The sequence below is a fragment of the Thermobia domestica genome, chromosome 18 (assembly GCF_964235325.1).
Source record: "Thermobia domestica chromosome 18, izTheDome1.hap1.1, whole genome shotgun sequence".
In the NCBI taxonomy this organism is placed as follows: Eukaryota; Metazoa; Arthropoda; class Insecta; order Zygentoma; family Lepismatidae; genus Thermobia; species Thermobia domestica.
Window position 1 is genome coordinate 124,474,568 of NC_137471.1, and position 12,311 is coordinate 124,486,878.

Consider the following 12,311-nt stretch of genomic DNA (forward strand, 5'->3'; position numbering starts at 1 on the left):
TAATTATGATAATGAAACAATTTTTCCGTTACGTATAAGCGAAAATACAGGTGTATTTAAACATATAGATTTATTATATTTAAACTCTCATTATTGTTTAATTACAAATTTGAATGGTTTAGTTAGACACCAGTTAGGTACTCACCAAACATTTATTTGTAGACGATATTTAGTATCTTTTTATAACAAATCAAAATTAGATGAACATGACAAATTATGTAAAGAACACACTCCAACCAAAATTAACATGCCGAAACAAGGAGAAGTTTTAAAATTTCGAAATTTGAAATTGTTATTACAGAATGATGTGATAATAGTTGCAGATTTTGAAAGTTTATTAAAACCTATAAATAAACAAAGTGGATCTCATACAATACAAATTCAGCAACATATACCATGCAGTTTTGGTTATATTATATGTTGGAGTAACAACTATATGAAATCAGATTTAGTTATTTATCGGGGAGAAAATGTATCGAAGTTTATGTCTGCTATGGAGAATGAATTAAGAAAAATCATAAACATATTAGATCAACAAAAACCATTAATACCATTAAATAGTTCTCAGTTACAGGAATTTAATCTATCCACTGAATGCTCTGTTTGCTATATTAAATATACGAGTAACAATAGAAAAGCTAAACATCATAACCATTTAACTGGTCAGTATATTGCAACGGTGTGCAACAATTGCAATTTACAAATTAAACGTCAAAGTAATTTTATCCCTGTATTTTTCCATAATTTGTCTGGGTATGATGCACATTTATTTGTGAAAGAATTAGGTTGCACCCCTGGCAATATTTCGGTAATTGCTGAAATCACTTAGAAATACATCATATTCTCTAAACACCTTAATTTTAATGGTAGACCTATCGAGTTACGTTTTGTAGACTTATTTAAATTCCTGCCGTACAGTCTCGAAAATTTGGTGTCAAAATTAAAACCTGAGCAATTTGTCTATACAAAGCAATATTTTTCTGATGATAAGTTCCCTTTAATTCTTCGTAAGGGAATTTATTATTATGATTACATAACAAATTTAGATACATTTAATGAAATTGAATTTCCTGAAAGAGAGGCATTTAATAGCAAATTGAATGGAACACAAATTTCCGAGACTGACTATCAATATGCAAAACTGATTTGGCGTGTGTTTAAATGTGAAAATTTAGGGGACTACCACGATCTATATTTAAAATGTGATGTACTTCTCACAGCAGATGTGTTGAAGAATTTTCGAAAGACATGTTTAAACGCTTTTTGCATTGATCCGATTAATTGTTTTACTGCACCTGGGTTGGCATGACAAGCCATGTTATATAAAACAAAAATTGAACTTCAACTTTTATCAGATATCAATATGTATATGTTTGTAGAAAAATCGATTCGCGGAGGTATTACACAAGCTGTGTTAAGGTATGCCAAAGCTAATAATCCCTACGTACATGATTTTGATGCGGAAAAAGAAAAATCTTATTTACTCTATATTGACATGAACAATCTGTACGGACTATCAATGATTGACTATTTACCATATGGTGGTTTTCGGTGGGAGGATAAAATTGACAATTGGCAAGACATGAATAAAATTATCAATTTGCCCACGGATAGTGAATGGTTTTTTTTCTAGAAGTGGACTTAGAGTATCCAAATTATTTACACGAATACCGTTCTGATTTTCCGTGTGCTCCTACCAATGAAGTTCCACTAAATGGTAAATACTCAAAATTACTATTGACACTTAAATCGAAATCGAATTATATCTTGCATTATAGAGTATTACAATTTTATCTAAAACTAGGTTTAATATTGGTAAAAGTACATAAAATATTATGGTTTCGTCAATCTAAATGGCTTGCATCTTATATACAAGAAAATACTCAACGCCATGAAAAATGCTACAATTGAATTTGAAAAAGATTTCTATAAGTTAATAAATAATTCTGTATACGGAAAGACAATGGAGAATGTACGAAAACGAATTGATATAAAATTAATTAACAATGAGAAAAGTGTAAAAAATTAGTAGCGCAAGATCAGTTTCAAAATTGGGTAAAATTAGGAGATAATCTTGCATTATTCCATATGTTAAAAAGAATCTGTAACTTTAAATAAACTGATCTATGTAGGAGCTACAGTTTTAGAATTATCAAAATTAGCAATGTATGAATTCCATTATAATATAATGAAACCTCGATATGGAAATAAGATTAGCATTACTTATATGGATACTGACTCTTTCATTTACTACATTAAAACCGACGATATTTATAAAGATATAAAAGACATGATTGAGTATTTTGATACCTCAATTTTTTTTCAACCTAATCCGTATGATATTCCATTGAAAAATAAAAAAAGCTTTAGGTAAAATGAAAGACGAGTTAAGTGGAGTTCCTATCATTGAATATGTTGGTTTACGAGCAAAATATTATGCAATAAAAACTGATGAAAATAAAGAATTGAAAAAATGTAAAGGGATCAAGAAAAATGTAGTTCAAGATCAAATTACGTTTGACGATTATAAATCATGTCTATTTCAAAACGAAACGATTCATAAAACACAATTTGAAATTAAAAGTAAATATCACAATTTAACAACAAATCAGGTAACAAAATTAGCGTTAGATCCGTATGATGACAAAAGAAAAATTTTAAATTGTAATATACACACTGTTCCTTGGGGGTATCATAATAAAGATTTAACATGTACGATTTGTATATTGTAAATATGATAAATTTTTTGGATACATTAGTATTAAAAAAATATGTCACAATCAGTTCGAGAACAAATAGTTGCAGAATTACATAAAAATGCAAGACGAAACTATCCTCGAATACCCGTTATAACGAAAGGTATTCATGATTTATGGCAAGCTGATTTAGTTGAAATGAATAGTGGAAAATTGAAAGGTCTAGCAAAAATTGATCGAAATTACAAATATTTATTAACTGTCATAGATACATTCTCTAAATATGCTTGGGCTATTCCTGTGAAAAATAAAACTGGGAAAGAAATTACACAAGCATTTATAACAGTACTGAGAAAACCAAACAAAAGCCCTAAATTTTTACAAACTGACAGGGGTTGAGAATTTTATAATTCAGAGTTTCAGAAGGCGATGGAGCAAAATAACATTAAACATTATTCCACGTACAGTGATGTGAAAGCAAGTATTATTGAAAGATTTAATAGATCATTACGTAATTTAATGTGGAGACAATTTACACTGCAGGGAAATTATAAATGGATTGGCATTCTGCCGGAATTACTACATAAATATAATAATATTATTCATTCCACTATTAAAATGAAACCTATCGACGCTATTAAAAAAGAAAATGAAAAACATCTATTGACAAACATCTATTGCAAAAAGTTTTCTGTGATAAAAAGAAAAAGTAAATTTAAGATAGGTGAATATGTAAGAATTAGTAAACTTAAACGTCCTGGTTTTGATAGAGGTTTTGCACGGAATTGGAGTACAGAAATTTTTCGAATTGCTAAAGTTTTCTTCACTAATCCTCCGACATATCACTTAGTAGACTCAAATAATAAACCTATTGAAGGAAGATTTTACGGACACGAATTACAATTAACGAAATTTCCAAAAACATATTTAATTGAAAAAGTTTTGCGAAAGAAAAATAATAAGGCCTATGTGAAATGGTTAGGTCTGCCAAAAAGTGAAAATTCTTGGATTGATGTAAAACATACTATATTGTAAAAAAAGAGAAGTCAAGAATTTATAGGTGAAGCATGTCGTCACAAGTATTTTAAATTCTAGCAGCACTGTAAATTTTCGTTCTTCAACAAACGCTGTTTTTTTTATGTAAAGGAGAAAAGAAAGCAATATATCTGTAATAGAGATGGAATGGAAAATTCCTTTTACATGTATGGTAGCAGGTCCTGCAGGTTGTGGAAAATCATATTTTGTTAAAACATTTCTTGACCATTATAGTAAGTTATTTAAAAATATTGTATGGTGTTATGGTGAATGGCAGCCGTTGTATGATACTCTTTCAGACTGCACGTTTAAAGAAGGTTTACCTCAAAATAATGAATTTCAAGCACACGAAGGTCCACATCTTGTCATTATTGATGATTTAATGCGTGAGTGTGACCATCGGATTGTAGATATTTTTACTAAGGGTAGCCATCATAGAAATATAAGTGTAATATTTATAACACAGAATATTTTCCATCAACAAAAAGGAATGCGGGATATTTCGTTAAATTGTCATTATATTGTTTGTTTTAAAAATCCTAGAGACCAAGCTCAAATTAATTATCTCGCACGACAATTGTATCCAGGTAATACAAAATTTATTCAAGAAGCATATCAAGATGCAACTCGAATTGCACATGGTTATTTACTCTTTGATTTAAAACAAAATACTCCTGATGAGCAGCGAGTTCGAACAAATATCTTTCCAACAGATTCTTTTAATTATGTTTATGTACCTGTAAAAAAATAATTGTAATATGGTTTATATTCTAACAACTATTTGTGCTTTAATAGAAGTAAAAAAATGATTAGTAAGGAAAATGCACATTTGTTAAAACTTTTAGCCAAGTCAAAACCGAAAGCACGTAAGGCAATTTTACAAAATGCAGATCCTGATTTAATTCACTCTATTTGTGAATGTTCCTATAACGTATTAAAGGGAAATGTTCCATTAAATAAAACAGAGATAAATAAGCTAAAAAATATATAAAAAGGAACTGAGATATTTGGTGAAAAAAGGTCCGTCATTAAAACAAAAGAAAAAACGAATAATTATACAAAAAGGTGGTTTTCTTACTGCATTGCTTGCACCTATTTTAGGAGGTATACTATCTAGTTTAATTAAATAATTATGCAAAACGCACAAAAACTTATTTTAATCTCACCAGAAAAATTACATCATTATCAAACGATATCTAATCTTGATGATGAAATGAAAGAAATTTTAAATAATAAAAGTTTAAATGCAGAAGAAAAATGGACAAGATATAGAGAAGTCTTACAAAAATATTTAAATATAATTCAAAAACCGGCAGCAGTTACAACAACAGCAACTACTACTACTACTACTACTACGTAGGAAGAAGAAGAAGAGGAGGAGGAGGAGGAGGATGAAATAATATCTACTCTCCCTGAAATTTGTAAACGTAAAGCAAGACGTTTATTACGTAAATTGAAACAAAATCCAAATATTCAATGGGACGATAATGGAAATGTGAATATTAATAATAAATTAATTCCAGGTGCAAATATAGTGGATCTGATATCCGATTTTTTTAGATGTCGTAAGAAAAATATTTCAGTTGCCGGCTGGAAACCTTTTGCTACATTATTAGCAAAAGCCAATATACCCTTAGAGTACATTGGTAATCCTCAACGAATAGATTATATTAGAAAACTAACAGAAGACGAAGAGGACGAAGAGGATGGTCCTCCACCCCGTAAACGCAAATGGTGTACTTATAAGCAATAATAATAATATTCTATTGTAATCTATTGATATTTTTAAGTATATAGAAAGAAAGAAAGATGAATGAGCTCTACCTTAATTATTACACACGTCAAGCAGGAGGTAATTATAACGTGTATAGAGGTACAGCATATCAAGAAGGTTATGGCATTGGTAGTTTTCTAGGAGGTTTATTTCGTACTGTATTTCCTTTATTAAAACAAGGTGCAAAAACTGTTGGTAAAGAATTGATACGTACAGGAATTAATGTAGCAAGAGATGTACTAGATAATAATAGACCTATTGAAGAGTCTTTGCATGATCGATGGCAAGAAGCTAAAACAAATTTAAAAAATAAAGCTCAAAATAAATTAAATCAAATGTTGGAAGGATCTGGAAGAAGAAAAAGAAAGAAAGTTCATTTTAGTGGTGGTGGTGGTGTGAAACGGCTAAAAAGATCCAAAGATATTTTTGATTGATTGATGATCGACTATGGAGCAAAGTGATAGTTTTTATCTTACACTTCCTAGCAATAGTTCTATGAAATATTTTCCTCAAAATACTCTTGGTTGTTATACTACTAAATTATATCAACCTATTGTACTGGAGAAGGGAGTGTGGGAAACAGCTGTTGTTGAAGTACATTATACAAGTTCATTTCAGAATGTTTCCAAATATACAAATAATATTTATTATCGTCTCATGAATACAAAAAACTGGAACATAACTCAAATCTTACCAGGCCACTATTATCATGTTGATGATATTCTATCTCAAATTAATCATAAAAGTGATATATTAAATTTACAATTAAAAGTCAAAGCATCAGTGAAACGAATTGAGGTTAATAGAGTAATAAAAGATCAAGAGAAGCGTATACAAGTACGCCTATCTCCTGAACTAGCCAGAATACTAGGCTTTGATCACATGCAACAAGAAGATATTGCAGTTGTTCATCATGCTCGTTATCCACCTGATTTACAAAAAGCGCTACCTACACTTATGTATATTTACAGTGATATTGTAGAACCACAAATGGTGGGGACACCGTAGCTCCATTGTTACGTATTATAAATACAAATATTACAGAGCATGGTATTAATAATGTACATATTTTTGATAATCCTCATTATGTCACCGTGCAACGTAAACAATTTGATCAAATTATTATTGATTTAAGAGATAGTACAGGTAATCCACTTCCTTTCCAATATGGCAGTGTATGTGTAAAATTACATTTTCGTAGACGTAATATGGTATTGTAAATTTTATCATGTGTGAATATTAATAGTAAGAAAAGAGAAAAATGCAGTGTGAGTGTATGAAATCAGAATTAGATTTATTTGCTGGTTTACCCACTCAATCCAGTATTATAGGTAATAAAATAGTTCCATATAAGCCTGTGGCTTCGATAGCTGATAATGCACCAATAGAATTTGTAGTCCCCGGTCATGGGGATGACTATATTGACTTACCGCACACAATGTTATATGTTAAAGGTAAAATTACTAAATCAGATGGTTCTAATTTAACTTCTGCCGATAAGAAAATCCGCCCTGTAAATGATTTTCTCAATGCAATGTTCAGTGAAGTGCAATTATACTTAAATAATCAAATTATTTCCTACTCTTCACATACATATCCATATCGATCGTATATTGAAAAACTACTAAATTATAATGCTGAAGCTAAAACAACGCATCTTCAAACATCAATGTGGTTTAAAGATACTGCAGGGCATATGGACAGTGTGGCCGATGCTAATGTAGGATTTAAACAACGTTTTCTTCTCACTACCTTAAGTCAGTCATTTGAATTATTGGGTTATATTCATGCTGATATTTTCAATCAGGAGAAATTCTTACTGAATGGTGTACAATTGCGTATTAAACTAATTCCAGCTAAACCTACATTTTGTCTAATGGGTGACGCAGATGCTGATGGAAAAGTTGTAATTACAGATGCAACATTGCTTGTGAAAAAGGTTGATGTATCACCAGCAGTTAAAATAGCACAAAATAAAGTATTATAAAATCCTAAATTTGGAATAAAATATCCTATAACAAAAGTGCAGGTGAAGACAGAAACTCTGCCACAAGGAATTATGGATAGTACACTTCCAGATCTGTTTTCAGGCATAGTGCCTAAACGTATTATTATTGGTTTTGTTACTAATACTGCTTTCAATGGTACTTATCAAACAAATCCATTCCATTTTCAACATTTTAGTATGACGTTTTTTACACTCTATGTTGATGGAACTCCAGTGCCCTTCAAACCTTTACAACCGGATTTTAATAATAATCTATATGTACAAGCATATTCTACGTTATTTACAGGTTCAGGTATTTATTATTCTAGTCAAGGTAATAATATTTCACTCGCCGAATATCCTAATGGTTATACTCTACTGGTGTTTGATTTAACTCCTGATTAAAGCGCAAGTGCTGCATTTCATACTAGTCCACAACGGCAAGGAAGTGTACGTTTAGAGGTTCATTTTAAAGAAGCACTGCCATCTCCTGTAACAACAATTATTTATGGTGAATTTTCTTCAGAATTAGAAATTGATTTCCAGAGAAAAATATATATTAATTAAAGAAAAAAATGTTAAATACAATTGAGCTTTATGAAGCATTACAATAAAATTTGCCTAAAGATCATTTTATTGGTGTGTATGCTGCTGATGAGTTACCTTTGTTTATTCATACATTTCCAGCCGCTATAATTATAAATACTGATTCTAGTGATAAGCCTGGTGAACATTGGGTTGCTGTTTATATATCTAATATGTGTGTGGGAGAGTATTTCGATAGCTATGGTATACCTCCCTATATACAACATCATATAAGGTTTTTAAAACGAAACTGTCTGTATTATACATGGAATAATAGACGTATTCAAGGTGATTTATCTCAATTTTGTGGACATTACTGTTTTCTATATCTAGCATGTCGTGCATCTGGTTATTCGATGCAGGATTTTTTAAACAAATTCTCACTTACCACTATTGATGCTAATGATATTATGCTTTATTCATTTATGAGAGTATGATGATGTTATTTTTTTAAACTCCGCCATTGCCGGTCCCAAGCCCTGGATGAGAAAGGAGGAGGGTTGGGGGTGTTGCTACCCCCGTAAAAGAAAATAATCTCTGCTATGTTCATGGAATGCTCTGCTGTGTGTTCGTAAAAACGAGTTCACCCCTGCTATGTTTCGTAGTCTCTGAGGGGTTGGAAACGAGTTCACCCCTTAAAAAGTGCTCATAAAAGGGAATAAATTCCTATGTTAAAATAGGGGTGGAACGAATACACCCTCATTATTGTGTTAGTTTTATGTAATTTCTACTATGTTCAAATAGGGGTTGGGAAACGAGTACACCCCTAAAATGGAGGTGGTTGTGTGTTCACCCCTGCTATGTTTCGTAGTCTCTGTCTGATGCGCTATGTTCAAATAGGGGTTGGAAAATATACCATACTCTTTTACTAGTTTTGTTATGTTATGTAGTCTGATGCTAAGGGGTTGAAAAATGTGCTCATAAAAGAGAACGAGTCTTATGTGTTATCTGCTCTGCTGTGTGATGTTCGTAGGGGTTGGAAAATATGCTCATAAAAGGGAACGAGTTCACCCCCTAAAATGTGCTTGTAAAAGAGAACGAGTACACCCCCTAAAAAGTGCTCATAAAAGGGAATAAATTCACCCCTAAAATGGAGGTCGTAAAAGACCGTGGGCTCACGGTGTACGGTGCTCAATTTCTCAGGGGCTCCTGAGTTGGCCTAGGTTGGCCTCATATGTTCCAGGTTGGCCCAGATCGATCCATTTTCTACTACTTAATCATGTGACAATAATTTTGGACATGAGTGTACATACAGACACCTGTTTACCTTTGTTAGGTGTTGGTCTGAACAACACGATCCTAAGGATCATCTAGTTTCTTTCATGCTTCTTGGCGTTCGGTAATGTTACGTCTAGCAACTTTCTCTCAGGCTCGTGGCAATCAGCACGCCATCGTGGCAGTCAGCACCTTGATATTGGCAATCAGAGCCAGTCGTGGCAAGCAGCACCATTAATTGGCTGTGGCAGTCAGCACCCGTGGCAGTCAGCACCCCACCAATAGTATAGTCGTAAAATCGCAACTGTGTGCGTGCATCCAGTCAGGTAAATGAGAATAACAAAGCTGAAAATTAATCAATTTCAATGGCGAAAGCAGGAACCTGACTCGGTTCAAATTCTCCTCATTTTAGTACAGTAATACCGATAGAAAAAATGAAAATGAAATTTTTGAGTTTTACGTCGCAAGGTTATGCCGGTTAGGCTAAATGAGACGGTGAAGATGAGTAATAAGTGAAATGGTGGAATGAAGAAAGTGGGAGGACACGGGAGAACCCAGAGAAAACCCACGCACACGGTGTTTGTCCACCACAAAGTTCACTTGGCGGGAGCAGGGTTTGAACAATACCGATAGAAATTCTGTTTTTATGCAGTGGCGTATAGAAGGGGAGGCCCCCCCAAATGGTTCCGACAATTTACTTTGGTACCGGTACTTTGATGTTTGTAATTTTTCTCGGAATAAACAACAATTGCCTTCCATGTATTCTACTTCAAAATAAAATATGTCACTAAACAGTTTCTAGACAAGCTATGTTCGCTAACATCGTCTTTATTCTTTAAAAATGTTTGCATTTCTGGGAGGAAGTATTGAAACAGTTTTCCAGGAATCTCTGCTGTTCAAAGAGAAGAAATGCATATGGTGATCTTGTAGTTATTGTTCTACTGTTAATTGCCACATTTTCACGTATCTTCTTTGACCCAAAGCCTTTGCATACGGGGCCAGGCAGAAAGAAAAAAATCAATTTCCTTTCTGATCATAAAAGGATCTTCCGAAAAAAAAAAATCCTTACCTCCGCTGAAGGGTTAAGAGGGAATGGACATATTTGAGCCCAAGAAATCATTGACCTCGACAAAAATAACAAAACACGTGACTTATCATCCCCTATTTTGAATCATTCACCGCCGTTCCCAAAGGATTAACTACACCAGGAATCATCCAGCAATTGGCATCAAAGAAAGTGGTGAAGCCTACGAGGGAGAAAAAGAAAGAAAGAAAAAAAGGAGGGGTAAAAATAAAGATTTTCCTTTTTTATTTTGGTTTCATTGAGATGAAAAATATTTTAGGAAAAAATATTAACAGGAGAGGGTGCAAAACGATAGTAAAGACTTGTAGTGTGTGACTAGCTCACAGTAATCTCTGATGTTTGTTCAATTAGAGCACTTCAGAAGATTTGCTCGAGTTAGACGTGTTTAGGGTGTCGGAATAAGGACTTACTTTGCAATTGCAAAATGTCACAAAACGTTTTAAAAAGTGGTTAAGGTTGGTTTAAAGAGACAAGTTCTGCCGATAGATGACACCACAGTCTTCGTATCTCTCCCATGTATTTTTTGTCTTTCACGAAAATTCACGTTTTCTCTTACAAATTTCAACCTACAGACTTCAAATTTTTTGAAAAGGAACTTCATAATCTATCGAAGGCAATAGTCCGTGCCGATTTTTTATTTAGAATTTTCTTCATTGTTGAAATGGATATCCAAACCTTTAACAATGGAACTGTTTCAACAATGAAGAAAATTCTAAATAAAAATCGGCACGTATTGTTCCCTTTAATAGGTTATAAAGTTCCTTCTCTAGAAATTTGAAGTCTCTAGGTTGAAATTTATAAAAGAAATTGTAAATTTTCGTGAAAAGTAAAAAATACATGGGACAGATACCAAGACAGTAGTGACATCTATCGGCAAAACTTATCCCTTTACGCTAACCTTAAAGCGGAAGAATGACAATTGTGTTAATTTCGATAAGGAAAATGTGTAAAGAAAACAAAACAAGAAAAAAAAAACTGAGAAGAATCTAAACAAGATATTACTTCAGAGAAAGAATCGAGAAACATTTTTAAAAAATGACTAGAACGGAAAAAGGACAGTAGTTGTGTTAATTTTGGCGAAGAAAATGTGCATAAACAGCAATCGAGAAACAACGAAGAAATATGTAAAACAGCCAGTTCTTCAGACAAACATGTATTACTATTATTGTTAAAACTAAACACTCTGGCGCAAAAACGCATATATATATATATATATATATATATATATATATATATATATATATATATATATATATATATATTTCCGGAAACGCTGCCTCGCATTTTTCATATCCCTAACATGCTTCTAACAGAATGGGTCGAGATTTATGAGTGGGTCAATAGGTCAACAGGACGTAACCCACTCTGATCCACGGACCCCACTCTGACCCACCGACTCACTTGGACCCACCAACGAACTCCACTCAGTGCATTGTAGACAGCATCTTCTGAACACTGGTGAATTTTTTTTACGTTTTACTTTCAAGGCCTCCACTTTTGTTCCTTTTCATATATAGGGATGCGCACGAGTCGAGACATGTCTCGAATCTCGACTCGATTCGACTCGAATTCGAGTCGAGATTCGAGTCGAGACACACTTTGTAAAATTCGAGACGAGTCGAGACAAACGTATTTCTCGACTCGAATTTTCGAGTCGAGACTCGAGTCGAGTCGAGACAGCTGCTAAAAATCTCGACTCGACTCGAATGTCTCGAAAATTTTTCTATAATTTTTAATATTATTTTGAAGAAAGTGCTCACTCAGAAACACTCGGCACGAGTATTTCGGAAACTGCAGGACTTGTCAGGTGTTCGAGGAGTGCCGTGGTGATTGTCTTCAGCAAGTGGCGAAACCAAGGGGAAAAGACGTCCAAATGTCGAGGGGTTGGGTGCCCCCACCTCAGTACAGATGTCGAACGTTCTAGTCTGGGCAGAT